Raw genomic sequence first — 21,107 nt, 5'->3', positions numbered from 1 at the left:
CATTCAGAAAAGATTGATATTATTTTATTTTATTTATTTATTTCTGCACCTCGTGGCATGTCAAGACAGCCAATTGAATTGAGGAGAGGGTGAGACCAACCACGGAAGAAGAGAAAAAAAGAAAATGAAGAGCACGTACACAAAGTGGGAAGGGATTAGCAACTTACAAAGCAATGGTATGCTCAGCGAGCTATGCAGCGGAAGTGGTTACTGTGACTTTGTTTACTGGGAGATACTGAAGTGCTGTCTGACGAGGGTACGGAATTTGGGCATATCTGGAGCTTGTCTAACACAGGGAGGCAGTTGGAGCCACGTGGAGTAGGAGGAAAAGAAAGGGGAATTTACGAATAGGGTAGACCTAGCTAGCGGGAGACGAACGCAGCTTCGGGTGGTGCCACCTGAATTGAACCAATTAAGGGACTGTAAATGAGCAGGGTGCTGGTCAAGAAAAATTGAATGTGCCAGGGTGCACTTGGAAGCATCAAGGTAATGTTGCAGAGTGGTAGTGGATGCAGCAGCATACAAGTCTAGATTTGAGATATAACGATCATTACGAAATATGATGCGCAGTATACGGCGATGGAGAACTTCTAATTTACCTATGTGGGTTTTGTTAATGGTGGACCAGGCAGGGAAGCCGTACGTGAAGAGGGGAAGAATGTATGATTTATAAAAATTAATCCGGCAATTTTGGGGCAAATGGAACAAGTGACTTGACATTATGCCGACAGATCGGCATACTTTGGACGACACATGATCAGCATGGTGAGACCAGGAGAGGGCAGAATCTATGACAATGCCAAGGTGTTTATGGTGGGGCGCTACAGAGATAGGGTGACCGGGATCATCAGGAAAGAGAAAGATGGGCACTGGATCTGTGGGAGGGGGAGCTCGGTTTTGGTCACATTTGGCTTATGGTACCAAGTGCTCATCCAGTGAACAATGTCGTTGATACAGGTCTGAACTTTGGGGTACAGGGTGGCGTGAGATGGGGACGAAGCAAGGACAGTGGTATCATCTGCAAACAAAATAAATACTGGGAATTGAATAGGGGAGGTCATTAACGTATGTGAGGAAGAGCAGGGGACCTAAAATGGAGCCCTGGGGCACTCCGGATGTCACAGACTCGGGGTCAGATAAGGTTCCATTAACTGTGACGCACTGATTTCGGTCCAAGAGGTAGCTAGTTATCCAGGCGAGTAGGGAGCCGGAGACACCATGGGCACGAAGTTTAGCGATCAGGCCCTTGTGCCACACGGTGTTGAAGGCCTTGGAGAGGTCGAAGAAACTGATGCAGGAGACCTGCCGCTGGTCTTTTAGGGAGCAGAGGTCTTGGATTATGCGGGACAATTGCAGGGATGTGTTGTCCTTACGACGGAAGCCAGATTGTGCGGGGTGAAGGAGAGGGGAGATATGGTCGTACGAGTGGTCGTACACTATTCTCTCTAGCAGTTTGGAGACGCAGGACAGGAGGGAGATTGGTCGGTAATTAGACGGGTTGTTCTTGTCGCCTTTATTTTGTACACTGGAATGACAGTGGCTGACTTCCATCGTGACGGGAATGTGCCGGAGGAGAGGTAAAGGTTTAAAAAAATGGAGAGTGGGCGGGCAATTGAGTAGCTCAGTTTCCTGAGGATCTCATTGGTGATCCTATCAGCTCCGGGGGATTTGTTCAGAGGCAGTCTTGCAATATACTTGTGAACAGTCGATGAGGTGATGATCAGGGAGTGCAATGTAGTTGCTGGAGGAGGTATGGAGGAAATAGTGGGAATAGGAGCATCGGGGTCAACCTGTAAGCCAGCACTGACGAAGTGGCGGTTCAATAACTTACCAATGGATGCCGGAGAGGTGCTTGTTCGACCATTGGGGCCCACCATCTTCGAAGGTATGACCCGGGCGCTGGTAGGATTTCGCAGTTGACGAATGAGCACAGGGAGGGATGGGAGGCGAGGGTTTGTGCGAGATATCGTGGCACGGAGGTTGCGAATGTAGCAGCGATGGCAGGATCTGGAAAGGCATTTTACATAGTTACGCTGGTGTTTGTATTTGTTGAAATTTGTAGGGGATGGGTATTTGCGGTAGATGCTGTAGAGACCACTCTTGACTTTAATAGCTGCTTTCAGTGATGGAGTCATCCAGGGGCAGGGTTTGTGGCGTGATTTCCGACGAGGAGGTGAGGATCTTTTTATATATAGGTCCAAGGCACCTTCACAGATGTCAGTGAATGCGGAGACAGCCGTGTCGATGCAGTGGGAGGCAAGGACCTGAGACCAGGGTACATCTGCGAGAAAAACATTCATGGCATTCCACATGTTATCCGTGGCACTCAGGACATTGTATTTTTGTGTAGATGGTGGGCTACGACAGGTGCTGGCTGCTGTGGGGGAAGACTTTGAGGAGGAGAACTCAGCCAGCAGGACGGCGTGGTCTGATGCGCCAAGCGGAGCCAGGTGTTGAATGTGGTTGAGTTGGTTAGGGATGTTGCTCGCGATAAGGTCTAAACAGCTGCCAAGTCCATTCGAGCGGAGGTGGGTGGGAAAGGTTACCGATTGGGTCAAATTATAGCATGGGAAGAGGTTGTCAAGACTCAGACCCTGTGCATCCGTTTGGTCAGTTGAGCACCAGCCGGAATACCTACAGTTGAAGTCGCCTGATATCACAAGGGCTTCGGGCTTCCTTTGAGTTGATTGCAGGGCTATTTGGAGGCGGTCGAGAAAAGTCGAGAAGTCATCCGTCGACGGGGAAGGAGCACGGTAGATACAGGCTACTGTTAGGTGGGTTGTTGGCAGGTCAGAAGGTGAGACAAGCTTATGTTCAGCGAGTGTAAGCCGAAGTGCTAGCGCTTCCAAGCCCGGTTGCAGAAAACCCGGTAGCTGATCAATGGAAGTACACAGACCTTCACGAACTAAGATTAGAACTCCTCCGTGTGGGTCGCGGTTCTGTCTATTTTCTAAAATAGGTCGGTCTCGACGGAAGCATTCATAGTATGGCACGTGGAAAGCTTCTGTGATGCATACTACGTTGGGTGTGTGATCCTCACAGATTTGAATGAGTTCGCCAGACTTGTTTGCAATGGAGCGAGCATTAAGGACACAGATTGTAAGTCGGTGAGTAGCAGCATGTACAGAATGGGGGAAGAAAGGTGGGGCAAGAGCGTTGAGAGGCGCAGGGGTTGAAGTGGAAGAGGAGGGAGAGAGGTTACGCACTGGAAGCTGGCTTCGTCACTTTGGGGCTGTCCGCAAAACGCCACTTGCGTACTGAGTGGCTGATGGCTTCGGGCCAGAAGGCTCTGTCTAGTACATGCTCTTCATGTTCTGCAGCCACAGTGACTCTGGCATACGATGTGCCAAGGTATTTCGACTCCATGACGGAGCAATTTAATACCTCCACGTCCCTCGCTTCGCACCAGTCTCTGATGGAGCGAGCGTTGCAACCGCTGTTGATGCTTCCAACGTAGAGCACAAGTTTGCTGATGGGCACCACCCCTGTCAGGACGCACGGATCAGCAGGTTCCGTGTTAGGTGATTCCTTCACGTACCGAGAGGTTATAGTAGCCCGCAGAGCTTTGGATACGCTGTCCGTGATTTTGTCCTGCCGTCCTTTTTGTCTATGGTTCACCTCTTTCCACGTGTTCTGTGTCGGCTCTGTACTACATATGCCAGTGACCCCTGCTTCACAGCATTGTGTGTCGGCTGTGTGTGGACTGTACAACTACAAGTATCACTGGTACATGCAGCACACATTTGGTTTTGTTGGGCAGGCTGGGTCTGGGTGCTACTTGGACTTGTACCTTGTGGTGTTGCAGCATGATGGGTGCGTACGGTATTACTGTAGGACTTCGCAGCTGGAGGTCCCTTACCCACGTTTTGTTGGGATGTGTACGTGGGTACGGTGTGTGGTAAGGGGTCGGGGATGGAAGACTTCTTTTGACGAAGCTCTACTCCTAGGCTGTGTTTACATGAGAAATTTCAACCCGGGTCGAGTTCAGCCCGGGTTGAAAGTCTGTACGATAGACAAAAGAGGTGAGCGTTTACATGAAGACAGTTGACCCGGGTCAAATACTGATATGCCGCCAAAAGTCCACTTCTGCAGTCCTGTATGGTCACGTGAATCCGTTCGCGCGAAATTTGCATCTGCAGTGCCGTTCCCGATTTTTCGACGTCAGGGTAGGCACGCGTTTTCTTAGCTGTAGTTTTCGGTGGATTTTTCGGTAGTTTTTCCAGCTTCGGCGCGCCTCTCCGGCAAACCAGCTGATGCAGAGTGCCACTTGTTGCCGGTGCAATGGCAACGGCACCTGCGTCCGATGCGAGTGCCACAAGGAGGGTCGAGGATGCAGGAATTGCCTCCCCTCAAGGAAAAACCGATGCCGGAACGGCAACAGCCAACCGTCATCCCAACAACAACCGCCCACAGCGTCAGGGACCCGTACCGTACCGACGTTCGAGCCAGCTCCTGCGGCCCAACTGCCATCCACGGGAGCCCGCACAGCAAGCGAGGCGGCAGTAGGTCAAACTGGTGCTAGTATGCATGCTGACGATGTCATACAACGTGATGTGACAACGAGGCCGGCTACCACAACTGAGACCCCAGATCAGAGTCACTCGCCCGTTTCTAGCTCGCAACAGCTAGCGTGGGACCTGCTCGAGGCTGCGGACCCTGGAACGACCTGTACCAGGTGTCCGGACTTGGTGACCTCCACGACAGTGGAGGATATATCAGTGTCCGACAGTCAAGTGCAACTGCTTGCCTCCCTGGACGAAAATCTGGAGACGGAACAGTCGACTTCTCAACCACACACACACCATGCACCGACACCTGTCCAGCATCCTACCGCCCCACTCACGGCCAGCCTAGAGGGTGTCGAAGACCCCAGCGACACAGGTACCTAGACTACGTCTTTGGGAAATCCTCAAATATATAATAATAATAATAATAATACCACTCACGCACTGCCTCCGTACCAAGCAGCATGTCATGACCTTCGGATAGGTAGCTGGAGCGCGCAGGAAACTCATCAGATCATTACATCTGCCTACTCGGAGACAGTCCACTTTCGGCCCAACCTCTTTCCAGTGCCCTCAGGATCCGTTGGCTCACGGTTTGTCCGCACACTTACTCTGTACTACAAGATATTCGGTGACAAGGCAGCAGGTGAAGGATTAGCGTTGAAAGCAGCCATGACAGTCACACAGTTAACCCTGCAGCAACCACATCGAGTCCTCGACCGACAAGCACATGTCGAATGCCTCCAAAGACGACTCACCCTCTGGGAAGAAGGCGACATTGATGCACTGATGATGGAAGCCAGAACAATTCAACGGCAGCTAGTGGCGGCCACAAAGGGGTCAAAGTCCAGCAAACAATCAGAGGACGATGCTCGAAGATTCGCCAACCTAGTACACACGGGTAAGACTGGTGCAGCTATGCGCATGCTGAAAGAGACACCCGACAGTGGCCCCATGCGTCTGGATGATAAAGTTGGCAATCAAACTATCCGTGACATCCTAAAGGACAAACATCCTGCCGCTCAGCCAGTCGACCTGTCAGCTGTGATGGACGGACCAGTGCCCCCCACACCTCACCACATTATGTTCGCTGCCCTGGATCGAACTATGATCCGGAAGGCTGCCCTGCAGACAGAAGGAGCTGCTGGCCCATCAGGCATGGACGCATCTGGGTGGCGACGAATGTGCTCAGCTTTCGGCCAAAACTCAGACCAGCTCTGCGATGCCGTAGCATCATGTGCAAGAAGACTCGCAACCTCCGCGGTGGACCCGGCTGCACTGCAAGCCTATGTGGCGTGCCGACTCATGGCGCTCGACAAGCAGCCAGGCGTCAGACCCATTGGGATCGGCGAGGTCGTTCGAAGGATAGTTGGAAAAGCCATTCTCTACATCACCGGGCCTGCAGTTGAAGCCGCGACCGGTTGCACCCAGCTGTGCGCCGGCCAGGAAGGAGGCATCGAAGCAGCCATACACGCCATGCGCACTGCCTTCGCCGACGAGGCAACAGAGGGTGCCTTGTTTGCCGACGCTTCCAATGCATTTAATCGCATCAACCGGGACGTATGCCTGCGCAATGTCCAATGCCTGTGTCCTGAGCTGGCGACAACTCTTGTCAACACATACCGAAGCCCTGCCCAGCTATTTGTGGATGGCGAGACAGTGTGGTCTTGTGAGGGCACCACCCAAGGGGACCCGCTCGCCATGGCCATGTACGCTATCGCCACAATCCCCCTCATTGAAGAATGCCGTAGCAGTGGAGCCACCCAGAGTTGGTACGCCGATGACGCTACAGCAGCGTCAACACTGCTGCCACTTCGCCACTGGTGGGACATCCTATCGCAGCGCGGTGAGGCCTATGGATACTTCCTCAACCCGGAGAAATCCGTACTACTAGTGAAGCCTGCACATCTCGAGCGTGCCACTGAATTGTTCGCTGACACACGTATCCAAGTCCGCTCAGATGGGTACCGACATCTAGGTGCAGCACTCGGCACCCCGGAATTTGTAGCGGCTTATGTCACGGGCAAGGTGAACACATGGTGCAAGGAGGTTGACAAGCTGTGTACATTTGCCCCCTCCCAGCCGCATGCAGCGTATTCCACCTTTACGCACGGTCTACGGCATCGCTGGGCATTTGTTGCCAGGACAGTACCCAACAACAGCTACCCTGCTGGAGCTCTTGGAGCAGGCGGTTGTACACCTGCTACTCCCAGCCCTCCTTGGTCGCACCTCTCCAGGCTCTGCCGAACGGAAGATCCTGGCTCTACCATGTCGCTTGGGTGGCCTGGGACTAATCATCGTCTCTTCGTTAGCAGAACAGTTCCATTCATCCTGCCACATCACCCAAACGCTGGTTGATGGAATCCTCTCTGGCATGTCCTACCTGCCCGACGTCACGCAGCTTACGCTGCACAGGAAGTCCGAAGTCCGCAGCCGACAGCGGAATAAGGAGTCAACCATCGCCAAGGATGTCGTCTCAGCCGCTTCACAGGAATTGCATCGTTGTGTGGAGTTTGCTTCGCTGAAGGGGGCATCCAATTGGCTCACGTGCCGGCCACTGAAAGTCCACGGCTTTTCCCTCAGCAAGGCTGGCTTTCGCGACGCCATCCATGTTCGCTATGGCTGGGTCCCTCCAATGCTGCCGTCCGCCTGCGTCTGTGGTCAGGCATTCAGCACCGCAAATGCCCTGTCGTGCCCTATTGGAGGGTATCCGTCACTCCGGCATAACGAGCTGCGAGACATCACCGCCTCACTGCTTTCACGCGTCGCACATGACGTAAGTGTGGAGCCGTCTCTCCAGCCACTTTCCGGGGAACGGATGAGGTATCGTACTGCAATCAGCGAGGATGGCGCCCGCCTAGATGTTGCTGCCAGCGGGGTGTGGGGCGGCCGTTTTGAGAGGACATTCTTTGATGTCCGGGTATTTAACCCTTTTGTCCGATCGAACACCGCTCCCTCCCTCAACAGCACGTTCACTAAGCACGAGAAGGAGAAACGGCGACACTATGAAGAGCGTGTTAGGGAAGTAGAGAAGGCATCGTTCGTCCCCTTGGTGTTTTGTGCCTCCGGTGGTCAAGGCAAGGCTGCCTCTGCTTTCCTCAAGCGCATTGCATCAATGCTGGCCGAGAAGCGGAAGGAACCGTTCTCCATGGTGATGGCTCACCTTCGTTGCCGCCTAGGGTTTGCCCTCATCAGATCGGCGATTGCAAGCTTAAGAGGTCATCGATCCAGGCGAGCACCTTTGGATCAGCAGCTGGAGTGCCCCTCAGCTCTAGTGAATGCTGAGTGTCGTCTGGGTTAACCCTCACCTCTTGTTATATGGCTGTATTGTTTTCGCTATTAGTTAGTTTTCTTTGTTATGATTTCTTTTTTTCTTTTTCCTTTTTACCAGGCGTGGGCCATCCCCTGAATTCATAGGTGCCAAACATTCTTTTTCTTTAGTTTTCTTTGTTAATATGATTTCTTTTTTTCTTTTTCTTTTTACCAGGCGTGGGCCATCCCCTGAATTCATAGGTGCCAGACATTCTTTTTTCTTTCTTTTCTTTTTACCAGGCGTGGGCCATCCCCTGAATTCATAGGTGCCAACTCTTTAAAAAAAAAGAGTACATAACGTACAAAACAAAAAAAACAAAAAAATCTGCAGTGCCGTTCAAACCTGGCGCGAGATACGCACAGAAGTACGTTTGTACGATTTTCTTGACCCGGGTTGATTTCAACCCTCCCCCCCAAGGGGCGAAATTTCAACCCGGGTCAAGCGCAATGCGTCATGTAAACGCGCCATTCACTTTGTGCACATGGCGGGTTGAAATATGACCCGGGTCGAATTCAACCCGGGTTGAAACGCTTCATGTAAACACAGTAGTACTGGGGCCAATTCAAAAAATCGACCTCTAAAATACATGCCTTGACACATGTTGGCTAACAAGGATTTTTCGGTGTTATTTGATAGATAAGGACATAATGTCTTCAAGAGCATCTTGGCCCAGTATGGCGTGTCCAATCGCGTCCAAAGGTCCCGAAATCACCCTCGATAGGAATACAAAATTGCCGAAAAAGCTAAGTTCTCATCCGCTATATATTCAAGCATTTTCAAGACTTTCTCGGTACTATATTGACTGGACCTGGGAGTTTTTACCCTTTTATGTGCCAGGAGCTATAGTAACACCGTACATACACAGGATGCGAACCAACGCGTAGATAGGGTAGGACTAAAGCAGGGAGTCGTCAAATACCGGGAGTGGAAACGAGATGCGCGAGCGTGATCCATGCTCGCCTCGCGCTGGAACACGCCGATTTTTTCCAAATAATCTTTTTTGTGCCACATTCACCAATTCCGCGGGATTTTCAAAATGTCAAAATCTATTTTTGGTTCTTCCTGCAAGCGGAGCAGTTTTGACGTCTACATACATAAACCTTCTCGTCAGATTTCCGCTTCCCTTTTGTAGTATTATCACTCTTCGTCGTGGATTCGTCGGCAGTGCATGGTCATGCTGGACAGGGAGATATCGGTAGCCATTTTACGAGTGATGTTTTAGGAACTTTGGCGAGAGGTGAGTAAAACCAAGCTTTATCGAGTGAATACTTCTATCACCGAATAGCTTTGTTCTGGTTTGTTACACACGCATGCTGCATGTACAGAGCATTCGATTTATCAACCTCCAGTCAAGTACAGACCCAGGGAAGCTTCTGTTGCAAGGGCCATCCACTACGCCGTGAAGTTGAACAGCCCCGAAGTTGTAACCTTTTATCTAAGATTGACATATGTTATCGTGATATTGCACATGCTGATCATCATCGCCGAACTGACCTGTTGAAGATGGTGAAGAGGAGTAAGGTTGACACTATTAATCTGGCCTGGACGTCTCTCCTCGAGACACTGTCCAAGTTGCCAAGTCATGAGAAAATGGATGTCCTGGGTGAGTATCATCTCTTTTACTTGCCTAATGATCGTGCATAAATGTGAAACTCGTAAAAAGAAATGCAATGGTAGATATAAGAACCTATGTGATGGTCAGGAATCAGGATACAAATGGCATTCTCTACCTGGATGAATACTTGTGACAATTTTAATATAGAAATACTGCGCTGTTTTCCGTGTGCGTTTTGTCCAGACCTGGAGACCACAGCTGTGTTTTCAAGTTTAATTTGCGGTACAGTAGTGGCAAGAAAGCCGTCCATGATGCCAGGATCATCCGCAGCAGCAACAGCAGCACCCCAGCCCACCGCCATAGTCAACTGCACTGCAGAGACACCAAAAAGATACCATGGTGGTTGGTTTGTTGCGGTGAGAAGAGAACTGGAAGCTAGCAGAAAGCCTGAGTTAACTAGCTTCAAGTCGGTGTTGGCGACTTTCGGCTATGAAATTCTGGCCAACATGTCTCCGAATCTACCAAACTTTGAAAAGATAATTGAATCTGAGACACATGAGCATCCACCGTGTGTGTGTTCGTGTGTGTGCATGCACAGTGTGGGCATGTCAGTATGTGTGTGTGTGTGTATGTGTGTGTATGTGTGTGTGTGTGTATGTGTGTGTGTATGTGTGTGTGTGTGTGTGTGCTGCCAAAGATGGCTCTCTTGTCGTGCCGATTGAATATGGTCCCTGATCTCTTGGCAGACTGCCGGCTTTCTGCCGTCGCTTCCATGTTGTCGGCCCCGCAAGGGGACAGGTGACCGTAATGGCAGTGTTTACCAGGACCAGGTTTGTGTGTGTGTGTGTGTGCATGCATGCATGCATTCCAGTGTGTGTGTGAATGTGCGTGCATGCGCAGTTCGTGCATGCCGTGTGTGTGCATGCCAAAGAGGATTCGTGCGCACCCGTATATTGGTGCGTGCATGTACGCATGCGTAACTGCTGACACCCAAAGTTGGCAAAGAGAAGCGAGACAGAAAGAGAGAGGGATTTAGAACAGTTTAATTCGGTGTGCATTGTCAATTCTGTGATACTCGGCACAATCGGCCAAATCTGTAATTGGATTCTCAGTGTTGGAGGTGCATATATGAGTAGGAGGAGGAGTTTGCATATACTGGAAGTCATGTCTTCCGGTAAAACCAAGAGACGACATAACAACTGATGGTGTGGAAAGTTGCTGGTGTGAAGTCGCTTGCAGGCCCCGCAGTTGTCTTGTTGGAACGATCTACCGCCCTCCATCTGAACCTGTGGGTTACTGGGACAAGCTAGACGAACATCTTTGCGCTGCTCTAAGGCCACAGCCAAATGCTATCGTTTGTGGTGACTTTAATTTGAATATTGACCTAAGTGCCAGGGACCCTCAGTATCACTACTTATCTGACTTGCTGAACAGCTATGCTCTGCATCACGGTGTCAACAAGTCTACGCGATTTAGCTCAACAGGACAAGACAGCACCCTCGATTTGATACTGAACAATTTTGATCCTTCCACTACAGCGAAGATCATCCCGGTCGCTTTCAGTGACCATGCTGCCGTGGCCAGTGACTTTCACCTCATTGTGCCTCGTGGATCTGACACCACACGTTTATACCGCAACTATCACCGGATAAACCACGATCACTTCCGGCGTGACTTAACCCAGAAGAACTTGTGTAGTATTACCGGCAACCCAAGCGCCATGTGGACCGAGTGGTCTAGCCGGTTTATTGAGGTTTTGGATGTCCATGCCCCACTTCAAAGTAATCACAGAACGAAGAAGCCTTCAGTGCCGTGGATTGACCGGCAATTGTTGTACTTACTACACAAGCGGAATAGGTTGCACCGAAAATGGCTCTCTGCTAAGACACAGGAGACTTATGCTGAATTTAGTACAGCCAGACGTGCGGCAACTAGCTACAACAGGACCCGGAAACAGGAATTCTACAACTCCAAATTTCAGCAATGTACTGGAAATGCCAGAGAGACTTGGAAAATAATCAAGGAGTAGACAGGCAAACAGTCGACGTACAGGGATCCACAGTGCACGGTGGATGCGATTCGAGACACTTTTTCGAAAGTTGTGGAAGATCCAGCTCGCCCTGCACAGCTACGCCTACCCCTTGGGCCTCCACCTGCGGTGCACTTCTCGGAATTCTTGCCAGTCTCCATTGCAACTACTCGGAAAATGTTGGAACAGTTGGACACCAGAAAAGCCACTGGGAGTGATGATATTCCAGCAAGTCTCCTCCAGATGCATGCTGACATCCTGGCACCGTCACTCACGCTACTATTTAATAAGTCATTGAGAGAAGGACAGTTTCCTGCGGCAATGAAGGTGGGTAAGATACGGCCTCTGTTCAAGGCTGGAGACCCCAGCCAACCCAAGAATTACCGACCAGTCTCCCTATTGCCGATAGTGTCGAAAGTGCTTGAACGTATTGTTCATAAGCAGCTTCTGCAGTACCTCAACACGAACAATTTCTTGCCTACAAGTCAGTTTGGTTACAGACACCAGCATTCCACAGCAGATGCCTTAGCGCTAGCTGTAGAGAACATCAATGAAGCACAAGCCGCTGGGCAGCACACAGGAGTAGCATTTGTCGACATGTCTAAAGCTTTCGACAAGGTAAAGCATAGCATTCTGGTTGAGGACCTCTTTGAACTGGGTCTCACCAGCACTGCTTTGCAATGGCTTTCAGACTACTTGATGTATCGCCGGCAATACGTGGAGACAGGAAAAACCAGAAGTACAACTTATGACAGCCAGTCAGGGGTTCCTCAGGGGTCAGTTCTCGGACCTTTGCTCTTCGTTCTGTATGTGAGGGATATTGCCGGCGACCTTGCCCCTCATGACGTCACCACTATTCAGTTTGCTGATGACATCTCGCTGCGTGCGAGCAGTCCACAGCCAGAAGTTGTCTCCGCGCGCCTCACTGCAGCAGTTCAGTACCTGGCCACTTGGTTGAAGAAACGTGGACTGATCCTTAACGAGACCAAGACGCAGATACTCGCCATACCACACCATAGAGCTGCAGCCCTCGACATCAATGTTGTATGCAATTCACAAGTCCTACCAGTAGTCACATCTGCCAAATACCTTGGCCTGCATTTTGACTCGGACATGAGTTGGACCACAATGGTGGACCATGTTGCTCGTCGTGTTGCCGGCAAAATTGCTGTCCTGCTGCGACATGCTTCCTCGCTGCCGTATCCATGCCGACTCACCTACTTCAGATCTATCGTTTTGGCTGAATTTTTGTATGCTTCTATTAGTTACTACCCGTATTTGACAGTTGCCCAGGAACAACGGCTACATAGGCTGTTCAAACGTGCCGCTCGGGCAGTCTGCAAGTCGCCACCGTGGACCAGTACAGCTCCCCTGCTAAATCGAATGCATGTATGTGATCTACAGGTTTCTGTGCACTTGAATATGTTGTGTTTCATCTGGCGATGTTTGCATGATGCATGTAGCACCCTGTTTGAGTCCTTTTTTGCTGTCGTGCCCTCAACTCGCACTCGGGGAGGCCAAAGCAACTTGCTTGTGGTCCCACCTGCTAGCACTGCTCGTTCTGCTAAGCGCCTAACGCACGCTGGAGCCATTATGTGGAATAGATTGCCACCAGCAGCAAAATGTTCAAATAGGTATTTGGATTTTAAATCTCAAGCCTTGCAGTATATATATGAGCCCCAGCCAGCAGAAACCTGAACATGTGTAATTTTTTCAAAAATTATTTTTTCCCTCCAAATTGTTTCTACACTATTAATCATTCAAGTTATCAAGTTTGATGACAATCTGATAAGCGAAAGCATGGAAAATAGAGTTTGAAGTCACACAGGTCAAGATTCCGTACAGTTGGCGCAGCATCCATGCCTAGTGATTCCATGCAAGTTGATCCTACAGTTTCTGATTGTGATGTGGAACAGGTACATGTAAGTAAATAGAATGCAAATCAGGCTTGCCCTCTTGGTGCTGCAGGCATGAGTTGTTCAGAAGTGTGACGATATTCCGTATACATCACTACCTTCTTTACAACACCAGAGTGCAAAACGATGATTGGTGGCTGGCCTTCCAAATTGTGTTCAGGGACCTCTGTGCTGGTAGTTTGAGCGTTGTGACAAAGCTTGCCATACTGATAGATGTGCTCACCAATACCACAGACATCCACTCTCTTGCACACTTTCACTCAGACCATGATTTCAGCATAATTGTATTTCAATGATATGAGCGAATACTCGCGTTTTGTAGCACGTGAAGATGTTGCCCGAAAGCGTTCAGCCGGTTTGAGTTTTTAGGTATCCCCTTTCTCAGCACAGGCAGCAGCCAGCTTGGCGTCATCTGGCAAGGTAGAGTACTGATAATACTACGCTCTGTTTTGCGCCGTGAGAAGCCCTCCATCAGTGTCTGCAGCATCATTGTTGTCGATGTAGAAATACGGATCGCTGAGCGGGACGACATTCTGCTTCTCCTCGCAGTCGCTATTACTCCAGCACTGACTATCGTCGCCACCAGTATCCAGTGTCGATTTTATGAGGGCTCCTCGTTGCTATGCATATGAGACTCGCCACTGCTGGACAAGCTCAGCAAGATCGCCACCAAACAAATAATTCCGATCGCGAACTAACTTTCAGCGCCGCTCCGTACAGGGAGTCTCGCGCTGACAACTCTGGACCTAAGTCTTTGTCGCGACACCTGTCGCCATCGCTGTGTCTAAACTCAACCTCCGTGTGACGAGCTCTCACCTAGCGCTAAAATCAATTGACCAGAGACATTTGAAGACACTTGAAACTCCTTTGACAACAAAGACACCCACTCGATCGAAAAAGAATCTTCAAAAGCCAGCTCACTGCGCGTCCCCAACTTTGACGTCACATTTTGATGATTGATATCAAGTACACAAGTGCTGGTTTTCGCTGGCCGGGGCTCATATATATATATACTCAATCTGCGGACAGCATGCTGTTTCGTTCTTTTTGAACTCATCAGCGCAGCACAGAGAAAATGAGGCCGAACCTGATAGCAATGGAAATAAAAATTTCCTTTCAGGCCCGAACGTACCTTGCCAGAGTGCTCAAACTGACAAGTCAGTGAGCTCTGCATAACGCAAACAGCAAAGGCACTACCCCACGCAAGAGTGCTCAACTGCGACAAGAGCAGGAGCGAAATACTCAATCTGCGGACAGCATGCTGTTTCGTTCTTTTTGAACTCATCAGCGCAGCACAGAGAAAATGAGGCCGAACCTGATAGCAATGGAAATAAAAATTTCCTTTCAGGCCCGAACGTACCTTGCCAGAGTGCTCAAACTGACAAGTCAGTGAGCCCTGCATAACGCAAACAGCAAAGGCACTACCCCACGCAAGAGTGCTCAACTGCTACAAGAGCAGGAGCGAAATACTCAATCTGCGGACAGCATGCTGTTTCGTTCTTTTTGAACTCATCAGCGCAGCACAGAGAAAATGAGGCCGAACCTGATAGCAATGGAAATAAAAATTTCCTTTCAGGCCCGAACGTACCTTGCCAGAGTGCTCAAACTGACAAGTCAGTGAGCTCTGCATAACGCAAACAGCAAAGGCACTACCCCACGCAAGAGTGCTCAACTGCTACAAGAGCAGGAGCGAAATACTCAATCTGCGGACAGCATGCTGTTTCGTTCTTTTTGAACTCATCAGCGCAGCACAGAGAAAATGAGGCCGAACCTGATAGCAATGGAAATAAAAATTTCCTTTCAGGCCCGAACGTACCTTGCCAGAGTGCTCAAACTGACAAGTCAGTGAGCTCTGCATAACGCAAACAGCAAAGGCACTACCCCACGCAAGAGTGCTCAACTGCTACAAGAGCAGGAGCGAAATACTCAATCTGCGGACAGCATGCTGTTTCGTTCTTTTTGAACTCATCAGCGCAGCACAGAGAAAATGAGGCCGAACCTGATAGCAATGGAAATAAAAATTTCCTTTCAGGCCCGAACGTACCTTGCCAGAGTGCTCAAACTGACAAGTCAGTGAGCTCTGCATATTATATATATATTTTTTTCCACAATATCCTTTAACATGTTATTCACAGTGGGTCCAATGTGGGTCCATTTTGCCTGTTTTGATTTCCACTATAAATAAAGTATACAACAACAACATTATACGTTGTCATGCTTCCTCTTGACATGAGACATACTGAAAGCGGTGATGTTCTCTTACACTGAAGAAGAAAACAAGAGAAATTCCTTGACTTTATAAATGTTGTCGTGATTGAAAAATCAATAATGTTTTAGAAACGAAGGGTCCCTCAAAAAGTCAGTGGCATATCATCTTACACCGAGAAAATTCACAGGTAGCACCTATATGAAAAGGACAATGGTTACGAGAAGCTTTTTCGTGGGTCGAACCAAGTGGCTTTGATTACTGAGGCTGAGCTATTTTCCTCGATAAATTACATCAAAAGTCACGTCACTATCCGCGCGTGAATCGGGCCTCCAGTCATACATCGCAACACTGCGATAACGCCTACCGATAAATTAGGTGTCCTCCTACTAGTAAACGAGCAGACCACTGCAAATATCTCTGTATACACGTTCTGATGGACGCTTTCTCCCAAAAAATACTCAAGGCTACTCTAAATTGCATTTGACGACGCTGAGATACTCAAGGCACTGCAAACAATTTGCGCGAGGCGAGCATGGATAATCAAGATTAACGGCGTTTCCACTCCCGGTATTTGACGACTCCCTGGACTAAAGGGACAAGCTTATCTATTTTTGCGGATTTTCTTTCATAAAAAATAAACGTCACAGGCTGCTCTTCGGAGGTGTCCGCGTCCCAGCGGTCCGGGCAAGCGACCGCATCTCAGTGGGACACTTGGCCGTGGCCTTTGTACTGGAATCTGTAGGAGAGCCTTTCCAGGGACTACATGTACACACCTGGGGACCGGGTATGGACAAATCCCTGGTGTTGCTCCTTTTTTGTTCCTTTCCTTCTTATTTGTTTTTGCTGAGAAAGAAACGTTGCTGCATGAAAAGCTTTCTGTTCACGCCAGCGCCTTTGGCATTTGCTCTAGTAACATTGCTGGCTGATAATGGTCATTGCTCGTGATGCCAATGGTGAAGAGAAGCTGGGTTTCTTGCCATTTGAAACTTCCTGACTCTGAAAATGTAGCTTGAACTAAGAGCTCCAAGTATCAAGTTTACTTTTTCGTTGTGCCAGACCTATTGTTAGAAGCCGCAGAGATGAGGAGCAAGGGCCTAGCCTAGGGAGGCGTTGGATTAATGCCAATAATGGTGTTTATGGCCCTGAAGACGCCAGCAGTTTTCACTTGTCAGGAGGACAGCCAAGTTGGAGCAGGCAGATGACAGATTATTTGAGCATTTATAGCAGATCGTCTCAGCACCTCATGGTTACTAGTATCTGACAAATGCCTCTTATTGCTAGTCTGCATTAGAGCATAGCAGAATTGATCATGTCACAATTAGTTACAAGACTTGATGTCCTACGATTATGCTCAGATCATGTTGCAACTTCACGGGAATATTCGTCCTGCCACTGTGCGCTCTCCCAGAATTGCATGCCTGTCACAGTGTGCAATGGACAACGCGTTTGCATTGCTTATGGATGCAAGCGGATGGAGTGTAGACCAGATGAGAGAAAGTGATCCGGATATTCAACTAGCTTGGACTGCCATACTTAATTGGCCAGATGCCTGGACCATCTGAACATTGCTCCAAACCAATCCACAGAAACAATACCCACACAGGAAGCCAAATGATAAACCCATTCAGCAGCTATCGAACCTTTCATCAAAACGTAATGCAGTGCATGCCTACTACTACTACTCAAACGAGATCAACGGATGCCACATGCAGATACAACGTCGAGGCTCAGTATTTTCAAGAACACAGTGCAGTCTAGACAACTAGAACAACGGGTCTTGCACTTAATGTCCCTGATTTGCTTGCCGTATTTAGGTCCTTGCAATTTTCCGAGGGTTACGTACCACAGTATGAGATATATGAGGGATCCCGGCAGCATGATAGATCCATCGGTACGTGAAATTCTCCTGGACGTTTGTGTGTGGTTATAGTGGTACAGGACATGTGATGTACGCCTCTTTGGTCGCTCACACATGATCCATTACCAGCATTGGTTACACTTTATTATCAATTAATATTGTTATGACTTACGCTGGTCTGCGTACCCACCCACTCTACTCTAAAAAGTAGAGACTCTCACTTGCCATTAATTTATCCGATAGTTTGACTCTCTCTGAGTTTCCCTACTACATGTATTATATGATAATTTATATTACCAATGCTCTAGACAGCAAGCTGTTTTACAATTATCCTTCTACATGACATTGTAGATCTTCTTGACACCAAGACTTTCTTTGAAGGTCCTGTAGCTATGAAATGTTATTTGCTGCAGGTCATGTGTGTGTGTGAGTGTGTGTGCATGCGTGAATGTCCCACGCGTGGGTAAATATACAGTCATGTACGTGTTCTGTGCCACACAATTTCACTATCTGTATGACAGCACAGCGGCAGGCATAGCGCGCGCGCGCGCGCGCGAGAAAGAGAGAGAGTTTTAATAATATCTCTGATGTGACTTCTGCAGTACTACATGTACTTGTATAATCAAGCGTACGAGTGTGTGTGTGTGTGTGTGTGTGTGCGTGTGTGGGTGTATGAATGTCCCACGCATAGTTAAATATACAGCCAAGTCTGTGGTGCCACATAATTTCATTATGTGCAGAACAGTGGGCCGGCACAGAGATAGAGACAGACAGACACAGAAAGACAGACAGAAACAAAGGGATGCGCATAAAGAGCGACAGACAGAGACATGAACTCAGAGAGAAAGAGACAAAGACGAACAGACAGACGATCAGACCCAGAAAGAGAGGGACAAACATTAAGAAAAACAGGAGAGACAGACAGACACACAGACTCAGGAGAATAACAGACAGAGATAGATAATGTGTGTGTGCATGTGCGTGTGTTTGGGTGTGAATGTCCCACGCATAGGTAAATGTACAGCCACGTGTGTGGTGCCACACGATTTCATTATGCGCAGAACAGCGGCCGGTACAGAGATAGAAGGGAGGTTCTGCTATACGTGAAACGTAGAGATATCACGTAGAGAGCAGGTGTCTGGGTTAGAGTCTACGGCTTCGCGTGTTTTGGCTCCAGATTTCTACGCGGAGATGGGGTTCTCTACGTTGTGGCACACGCAGAGAAAATGCGTACGGATTTGCTGGGTATCGATCAACTGCATGCAGAAAACTGCCAAATATGGAAGGGGAAATTCCCAGTACACATTCCACGTGACTTCTCTAGGTGAAACGCAGAGCAGAACTGCATTTCTTTACGTTACGGGAACGCGAAGAAGGTTCGCGTGATTCTTTGCGTCGCGTTCCCAAAACGTAGAGCAGAACCTCCCTAGAGACAGACAGACACAGAGACAGAAACAAAGGGATGCACATAAAGAGCGACAGACAGAGATACGGACTCAGAGAGAAAGAGATAGAGACAAAGACAGACAGACAAAGACGATCAGACCCAGAAAGACAGAAACAAGATGAGAGTGACAAACATTAAGAAAAAACAGGAGAGACAGACACACAGAATCAGGAGAAAAACAGACAGAGACAGACAATCAGACATAGAAAGTCAGAGACAGAAACAGAGGGACACACAGTCATAATGAATGACAAAAGGGGAGACAGACACAAAGATTCAGAGAAAAAATAGAGAAAGAGAGAGGCAGATCAAGAAGAAGACAGAGACAGAGAAAAAGAGATTGAGAGAGGGACAAAGAGAGACAGAAGAATAGCAGCAGAGAGAGAGAAATAGACATAAATACAGGGACAGGCAGACAGACAAACATAAAGAGACAAGCAGAGACAGCCAAACAGACAGACCGAGAGAGGGAAACAGTTGGAGAGTTACACAGACAGGCAGATAGAACGACCGAGACGAAGACTCAGAGAAACACATAGACACACACAGAAAGAGAGAGAGAGAGAGAGAGAGAGAGAGAGAGAGAAACATAGAGGCACACAGACAGGCAGACTGACAAAGACAGGCAGAAGGAGAAAAACAGACAGACGAGAGATAGACAGACGAAAGGCAAACAGACAGGCAGACTCACAAAGACAGGCAGAAGGGGAAGACAGACAGACCGACAGATATATACAGAGAGGGAGAGAGAGATAAAGAGAGAGAGAGAGAGAGAGAGAGAGAGAGAGAGAGAGAGAGAAAAAACAACATGCCGAGACACACAGATACGAGAGATTTCGTTCCTTGTGTTTCTAATACTGAAGTACACAAGAGAGATTGTAAGCTGTGTCACAGCTCTTGAGTTTCACTATTGTAGTATCCCTGCCCGACCAATACGGAAGCAGTACGGAACTAATACGGAGCTTTGCCTGATGTATATTTAGTGTATATCCGTATGTAAGCGTACGGCGTCTGCTGCATAAAAGCGGCTGAGCATTTCTGTTTTGATGAAGAGATTACATTAGATTAGATTAGATTGGATAGCAATGAAAGCTAACTCGAAGAAGAAGGATTCAACCTCTAGGTGAGCACCGGAGAGAAAGTTATTTATTTTGCCGCTTCTTCTTTCATTAACAATTATATCTCAGGTGTGTATCTGAAAGTAGAATAAAAGTAATTCTTGTTGATTTCACCGCGCCTACCACTCGGCTACCCATTACATTGGTGGCAGCGGTGGGACTCAACCCATTACATTGGTGGCAGCGGTGTAGTTTTAAATAAAACAACGTGATTCGACCCCAGACCACCATGGCTCAACCCGCTGCAGCTCCGTGCGACGAATCAAGATAAGAATTATGTTTCTTGCCTTCCTGGGCCTGGCCCTGCTTAGCCTGCAGCACAGTCAGGGTGCTAGCGTGGATCACCCTTCTTTCCGCACGGCACTCACTGGACACTCCGATGGCGATTCCAAGCGACCCGCTACCTATACTACCTGTGGTGATGGCGAAGCTGATGAGGACGACAAAAGGCAGGCTGCTGCCCAAGACAAGGAGGGTATTCCCCAAGACCAGCAGCGTTTGATTTTCGCCGGCAAGCAGGAGCCCACTCTTCACTTGGTACTTCGCCTCCGTGGTGGGATGCAGATTTTCCTCAACACTCTTCCTGGCTAGACCATCACTCTTTACGTCGCGCAAGGCGATGCTATCGACAATGTGAAGACCACGATTCAAGACGAGGAGGGAGGTCAATCAGGTCATTTGTCTGACGCCGAGCTAGCCGATCTGAGTGACCGGCTCAACCAAGATGAAGATAAAACCTGGCTTGCCCTCCGCCGCAGCTCCAGCCGCCGCCGTGGTTACTAACGCTGATTCTAGGTATGGCATTTTCTTTCCTCTCTTCCTTCAGTCTCCCTGTTCTTTTCAGTCTTCCTTTATGCGAGTGTGTGAATCCAGTTTAGTTTGGTAGGCGTCTGATCATGGTGAGCCACGGTTTACCCAGCTAACGTGGGACAATGTGTGTGACAACGCCCCTTATAGTTATAGTGTATTCAGTTCGGTTTTTGAACTGCGATGTTCCTGGCGGATTGTGCCAGCGTTGTGCAGCAAGAGTGCTGTGGATTTTCAGGTCCTATTTGGAGGACAGTTCTTTCCCCTTTTTGACCCCGTGAGATCGTGTGAACCTGGTGTGCTTCTACTTTATGATTTGTTATCAGTCATTTATTCTGTCTACTCTAAAA

The sequence above is a fragment of the Sycon ciliatum genome, chromosome 3, assembly GCF_964019385.1.
Source record: "Sycon ciliatum chromosome 3, ocSycCili1.1, whole genome shotgun sequence".
Lineage (NCBI taxonomy): Eukaryota > Metazoa > Porifera > Calcarea > Leucosolenida > Sycettidae > Sycon > Sycon ciliatum.
This window is presented reverse-complemented; position numbering follows the sequence as displayed.